This window comes from Carlito syrichta, unplaced genomic scaffold (assembly GCF_000164805.1).
Source record: "Carlito syrichta isolate Samal-C Ts95f unplaced genomic scaffold, Tarsius_syrichta-2.0.1 Scaffold289477, whole genome shotgun sequence".
Classification (NCBI taxonomy): domain Eukaryota; kingdom Metazoa; phylum Chordata; class Mammalia; order Primates; family Tarsiidae; genus Carlito; species Carlito syrichta.
Window position 1 is genome coordinate 16691 of NW_007233573.1, and position 7177 is coordinate 23867.

A 7177-nucleotide genomic window follows, 5' to 3' on the forward strand; every position below is an offset into this window, starting at 1 on the left:
CTGCAATTCCAACAAGAACTAAACTTTTCCCACATGCCCAAAATGTTCTTGGCCACAGAGGAGCCCCAGGAGCACACATCCATGTGATCCCAAGTGTAAGCACATAGACACAACCAGGTATAACATATAAACCTTGGGCCATTTATTGGGCTCTAGCAAAAGGGCAGACTTTGTGATGGAAACTGAGCTTCTGGGACTCATCATAGACCCTGTAAGGAAAGAACTGCCTAAAAAGGAAAAGTGACACAGAAAAAAGTAAAAACCAGGAGACAGAAACAGATACTTGGCCACCATGTTAGAGACCTAACTCCAGCTGTGCCTAAAGGCTACTTTCCCTGAATTTTACCACCAGTAAGTTCCCTTTCTTTGTTTAGCTGAATGGGGTTGAATTTCTATCACTTACAACTGAAAAAGCTAGAGAAAGCTGGGACCTGCCCAGAGCTACTCAGCATTTTAGTGTCACAGCCGTAGTCTCTGTGGGATTTTGCCTCTTCCCCTCCACAGCCTGGCCTGTCCAAGGTTGGGAAGGACAGAAGGAAAGGGAAGGGTAGCAGGCTGGCTGGGTTTTTCTAGGGGAGATTCCTGGGGCCTGGAGCAGGAGGGAAATGAACATATGGTGGACCAACTGCAAGATGGGTTAGAAGGAACAAACTCATCAGAGGTGAACATCCCTGAAATAACAGCCAAGATCCTCCACCAGCAACAAGTCTTTCTCATTGCTTTGGGCTTGGGCATGGCCAAGGCTCATGCTAGCTTTGGCAGGGAGCCTGGAATACTAATGACACCTACTGCATCACCCTGCCCTCTGCTTTAGAAAGTTACCTTCCATTTTTCCAGGCCCAGCTCTAGCAATTCTTCCTTGAGGAAGTCTTCCAGCCTGCCACAGCAAGACTTGCTCTCATCTGGGCTGTCACAACCATCTTCTTCTGGCCTATTTCTGACCCAACAAAGTTGGGGGTGTCGCTGTCCAGACTCATTTCCTCAAACTTGTGGGTTTCTCCAGGACTGGGCTCTGAATTTAGGTCTCATGGTACCCCAAGGGTACCCAGAACAGCAGAAGAGGGGGACAGATGGCAGTGGAGGAAGGAAACACCAAGATGGGGATTGGTGAATACATGAAAGACAGAGGAAGATAGCTGAAAGAGAAGGGATAACAAGGGTCTGGGGTATGGCAAGGAGCACACAGAAGCTTAGAGGAGTCAGGGATAGAAGCCCTTGAAGTACCATGGCACCCACCACCACAAGCTCTGTGTAGGTACCTGAGGCACTGGTGACAGGTCAGATGATGTCAGGGTGGCATAAAATGATGATGGGGAAGGTGGGATCTAGTCAGATCTTAAAGCCCTGGCGACAGGTAGTCATAACCTGAATCAGGAGCCTCATGCCCTCCTCAGTGGGTGTGATTTGAAAGCAAGACAGGGGCCATCATCTCCTGTGATGGTTAATTTTAGGTATTCACTTGACTCAGCAAAGGGATGCCCAGATAGCTGATCCAACATTATTTCTTGGAGTGTCTGTGATGGTGTTCCCAGATGAGATTAGCTTTTGAATCAGTAAACTTAGGAAGGAAGATCCACCCTTCCCAGTGATGTCCAGTGTCATCCAATCCATTGATGGCCCAAATAGAAGTAAAAGTTGGAAGAAGGTCAGATTTGCAATCTCTTCTGGAGTTGGGACATCCATCTTCTTCTGACCTAGGACATCACAACTCCAGGTTCTCGGGGCTTTGAGGATTCAGACTGATTTACACCCCCCATGTCCCTGATTCTCTAGCTTGCAGATGACATGTAAGGGAATTTCTCAGTCTCCATAGTCACAGAAGTTATCCTCTTCTCTTCTCTTCTCTCTCTCTCTCTCTCTCCCTCTCTCTCTCTACAGAAGAGGTAAGAATCATATCCTATTGATTCTGTTTCAAAGGAGGACCCTACTATAACTCCCCAGGAGGAGCCACGGGAAGTTCCAGGCTGTGTCTCCAGAGATAATGCAGCCTCTGCAGTGAACAGTGTGTCTGGATTCTACAAAGATGGAGAAAATCTCTGCTGCTGTCTGATCCTTCTCTCTTGAGATCATCTCCAAGTGACAAGAGAAAATTTCAAACCATAGGGGGAAGACACACTGTCTGCTCACAAACAATGAGCCCATCTTAGCACAAGAGGATGAATTTTATTGTCCTGGGAGCAGTTCTAACCCTGGGATGTCCATAGGAGGAGCTCCTCCAAGGGTGAGTTGTGGACAGCACTGTTCCCTAGGACTTGTGCCCAACACTAGTTCCCACATCCTTTCCTTTCCTTGCTGGTCCTCACAAGTTCTGGTTTCTCCCAGGCACAAGGGTCTGCACACTGGGGACCTACTATTCTCAAAAGCCTCCAGGAGCAGAGGTGACTCTAATTGTCCCTGCAGATGGCAGCTCCCACTTGTGAGCATCTTCTGCACACCAGGTTCTGTGCTAATGAATCCTGTGCACCTGCCCACCACACCTGTGGACACGCCCCTCAATTCTGCCGTTTTCACATGAACAGATCAAAATCATGCCACCCACGGGGAGAGCAGGTCTAACTCTGAGAGCAAGGTCTGGGAGAGGGAGAAGAAAGGCTTTGAAAGGGCAAGTGAGTGGCCAACTTTTATCTAGGTTGGGCAAAATGGACATCTTAAAAATTAGGGCATCCTAGGGGTAACAATTTATCGAGGAAGAGACAGATGCCCCTGAAAAGGCAGTCAGTGGGAGACTGTCCAGAATGGTCTTCAGGCCCAGCTGGGGCTCCACAACAGAAAATGGGCCAGGCAAAAAGCAGACCCTAGACAGTGGGTTCAGAGGGCCTCAAATCCAGCAGTGAAGAAGGTGGAAAGGCCAGAAAGCCCCCACTCTGTGTAGCTCATTCTAGATACTTCTCAGAGGTGCACTAATGCAGAGGACAGGAGAAAAAATTATTCAAAAGGCCCAGGCTTGAGGACAATAAAGGGAGGATGACTTGGGATGGAACAGGAGAGGTGTGAGTGAGTAGAGAAGTGAGTGGGTAGAAGAGTGAGTGAGTAGAAGAATGTGCGAGCAAGTAGAGGAGTGAGTGTGAGTAGAGGAGTGAGTGAGTGAGTAGAGGAGTGAGTAAAGGAATGAGTGAGTGAAGAGAAAAACAAGTGAGTGAGTAGAGGAGTGAGTGAGTAGAGGAGTAAGTGAATAGAAGAATGAGTGAGTGATCAGAAGAATGGGTAAGTAGAATGAGTGAGTGAGTAAAGGAGTGAGTGAGTAGAGGAGTGGGTAGAAGAATGAGTGAGTAGAGGAATGAGTGAGTGAGTAGAAGAATGCGTGAATGAGTAGAGGAATTAGAGCGTGAGTATAGGAGTGAGTGAGTGAGTAGAGGAGTGAATGAGTGAGTAGAGGAGTGAGTAAAGGAATGAGTGAGTGAAGAGAAAAACAAGTGAGTGAGTAGAGAAGTGAGTGAGTGAGTAGAAGAATGAGTGAGTGATCAGAAGAATGGGTAAGTAGAATGAGTGAGTGAATAAAGGAGTGAGTGAGTAGAGGAGTGAGTAGAAGAATGAGTGAGTAGAAGAATGAGTGAGTGAGTAGAGTAAGTGAGTAGAGGAGTGAGCGAGTTAATGGAGGAGTGAGTGAGTGAGTAGAGGAGTGAGCGAGTAGAAGAATGAGTGAGTAAAGGAGTGAGTGAATAGAGTGATGTGTGAGTGAGTAGAAGAGCGAGCAAGTAGAAGAATTAGTCAGTGAGCAGAGGAGTAAGTGAGTAGAGGAATAAGTGAGTGAACAGAAGAATGAGTGAGTGAGTAAAGGAGTGAGTGAGGGAGTAGAAGAGTGAGTGAGTAGAGGAATGAGTGAGTGAAGAACAAGGGAGTAAAGGAGTGAGTGAGTAGAGGAATGAGTGAGTGAGTAGAAAAATGAGTGAGTGAGGAGAGGAGCGAGTGAGAAAAGGAGTGAGTGAGTAGAGGAATGGGTGAGTGAGTAGAGAAATGAGCGAGTAGAAGAATGAGTGAATGAGTGAGTGAGTAGAGGAGTGAGTGAGTAGAATGAGTGAGTGAGTAGAGGAATGAGTGAGTGAGTAGAGGGATGAGTGAGTAGAGGAGTGAATGAGTAGAAAAACGAGCAAATGACTAGAAGAATGAGTGAGTGAGTAGAAGAACGAGTGAGAGAATGGAGGAGTGAGTGAGTAGAAGAACGAGTGGGCCTCCTCCCAGCTTCTCTGATGCCCCAGGTTGCAGCCTACCCACATCCCCGCTCCTTGATCCACATTACCACCCCTCAGGAAGTCCATCCACCCTGATACCCCAGAACCATCCTGCTGCCACACTCACCTGGTCCAGATGACCCCAAAGCCAGTTCTGTTTTGGGGGCTGTAGGAAACACCAAAAGTGGAGGCAGTTGGCATAGAAGGCATGGGACCAGGCCAGAAAGTACACCAGGAGCCAGGATCCCCTGACCAGCAGCAGGAGCTGCCATGGGGACGCTGCCTCTGCCCCGAGGCCCAGCCAGGACAGGCTCAGCTGCGACATCCTGTAGGGCAACGGGTTGGAAGGTGAGTTGCTGAGTCCGAGGAAAAGGCCAGGGGAACTCCAGGGACAGTGGTGAGGGGCAGGGCCAGCAAGGGGGCAGGGCAGGGAGGGCTCAGGGATGGTGAATAAGAGCTGAGAGCTAAAGTTCACAAAGGCTCAGCCAAAACCCAGAGGGTGCCACCACTCCTGGCCCCTGCTCCCAACCACCCACCCCTCTCCCGAGACTGAGAGCCAACTCAGACAGAATCCCCCTCCCCTGGTCTGCTCTGCTCTCCCCTCCCCAACTCCTGCCTCTGGAGACTGTATGTGGGAACATTTTGACCGAAAAATTTCCTTCTGTTTGGGTGGCAGAGATCATTCTTGGAAACTATTTTCTTTTAATTCCAGTGTATAGGAAAACCAAACTATGACCTCAGAGCAGAGTGTGAATGAAAAAGCACAAAAAAAGAGAGAACCAAGCTCAGCAGACAACTGGCCTCCGGCAACCCCTGAAGAACCAGAAAGGAAAAGAGAGAGAGGGGCTAAATAGACTCCAGGAAGGCCCTGCCTGAATTGCTGGGAGGAGATTGCCTGGGGCCTCAGTTACCGGGAAACCACAGTCCCTCAGTCCAGGAGCCAGGCACCATCGGCACCTTGGGCAGCACCCTTCCCCATCCCAGACCAGGCCCCTCCAGCCCTGCCACCCTCTGCCTGGCACCTTCTCCAGGAGTAGCTTTTCCCACACAGTGTCCTCCCCGCTTCGGCTGGGAGATCTTTGCCCTTGACTCCTGATCTAGGGAAGGCTGTGAAAGGCTGGGCTGTGTTGGGCCAGCCAATCCCCACCAGCCTAGCTTCCCCACCAGCCAGGACAGCTGTCTTTCCCAAGAATTTACCTGTGAACCATGCCCAATACCTGGCAACTTGTCAATGGCTACTGTTGCTGTTTCTCCATTGAAAACTCTCTTGACTCAGGTAAGGTTCCCTGTGCCCAGAAGGGTACTCACCTATTCCTTGTCAATAGCCAAATCAAGTAGATGGTGAGGACAGGCTGGACCTTTAACACCGTCTTCCTAGACAGTGCAATGTCATGTCTCTGTCCACTGCAGGTTCCAACTTCAACCCCATATCTAGCCTACACAGCAGCAGTAGCAATAGCAAAACCAATGAGTAGCCCTACTGAGCTCTTACTCTGCCTTATGTATTTTACACACATTTTCTCTTTTATTTATTACCATAATCTTGTGTGGTGGGTGGTACTGAAATGCCCATATACAGAAGTGAAAGAGTGCAGCTCAGTGGTGTGGGGACCACAATGTGAGACTGGGTGGTCTGAGTACACGGCCTGGCTCCACCAGCTGTGTGACTTTAGAAAGTCCCTTGAATATCTTCTAGACTTGATTCTTCATCTGTAAAATGAGAAACAAATGGTAAACATACTTAAAGGACTTAAAACAGGTTCAGCGACTTATGTTGGCAGCCATCATTTCTGCCTTGGACTGCCTGTCCATCTCAGGCACACAGTAGGTCCACAGTAAGCTGAGCCCCTCTAGCCATGGGGGGCTCTTTCTTCTGTGTCTCCAGGACCCTGTCTGGCTTATCAAACTCTGGATTTTCCCCAGATCCCAATGTGGGTGAATCTGCCAGCAGGTGGGTTCTATCCCTACAGAGGGGGAGGAGATTCTGGAGGCACATTCCAACCTACTGAGAGCTCTAGGGACAGTCATCTGAATCCCCTGGACAATGAGTTGGAGATGATAGTGGTGGTGAGGGAGAAGAAGAGGGTAGGCACATCCCACCTACATATTGCATCCCTGACAGTCTCTGGTTGAAAGTCCCCAGCTACACACACACACACACACACACACACACACACACACACACACAGAGAGAGAGAGAGACCCATGGCCTGTTCCTTTACAGCAGTGGTTCTTTTGTGGAAGACAATTTTTCTATGGATGGTAAAGTGGAGGGGAGGGGTCATCAGGCATTAGATTATCATAAGGGGTGGGTAACCTAGATCCCTCGCATGTGCAGTTAACAATAGGGTTTGCGCTCCTATGAGAATCTAATGCCATGGCTGGTCTGATGAGAGGCAGAGCTCTGTTCGCCTGCCACTCATCTCTTGCTGTGTGACCTGGTTTTTAACAGTCTATGGATGGGTACTGGTCTGCAGCCCAAGTACTGGGGATCTTTGCTTTACAGAACATCAGAAAGTAGGTAGTCTAAGGCAGAGGACTTCAAATTTAACCAACTGTAAAATCAAGGAGGAAGATTGTTTAAAATGCATCTTACTTTCTCTGTGAACACACAAATGTGCAGCAAGGCAAAATATGATACTAAGAGAGTAAGACACAGAACAGTGGGTATAGTCTGCAACATTTTCTCAAAGATGGGGTGGAGTGTGAATAAATATATATGCTTCCATTTGTCATATTTGTATAAACTCTAGCAGGAATAATTTTTCATCTTAGAATATAGCTGTTTATGTACATATAGCTATTTACATGCTTATTTTCTTCACTTGTGTGGTTTATTACCCTTATTTTTACAACCAGTAATCCTTCCAGATCTCTCTGTGGGACCTGGCAAGGTGCTCAAGCTTTAGACTCTGCTCCAGGAGTGTATGGTCTGCACTGAGACAGCGCCCTTGGCAGCCCAGGAGGTCAAGGTGTCCTGGGGTGGTCGCTGAAGGAGGCAGATCCTT

At 48.5% G+C, this 7177-nt stretch overlaps 1 pseudogene; it reads right to left on the reverse strand.

Annotated features, from left to right (window-relative positions):
* LOC103256440 overlaps positions 1-4494 on the reverse strand; it is a 16433-nt pseudogene extending 11939 nt beyond the window's left edge.
* Positions 4495-7177: the final 2683 nt, after the last annotated feature.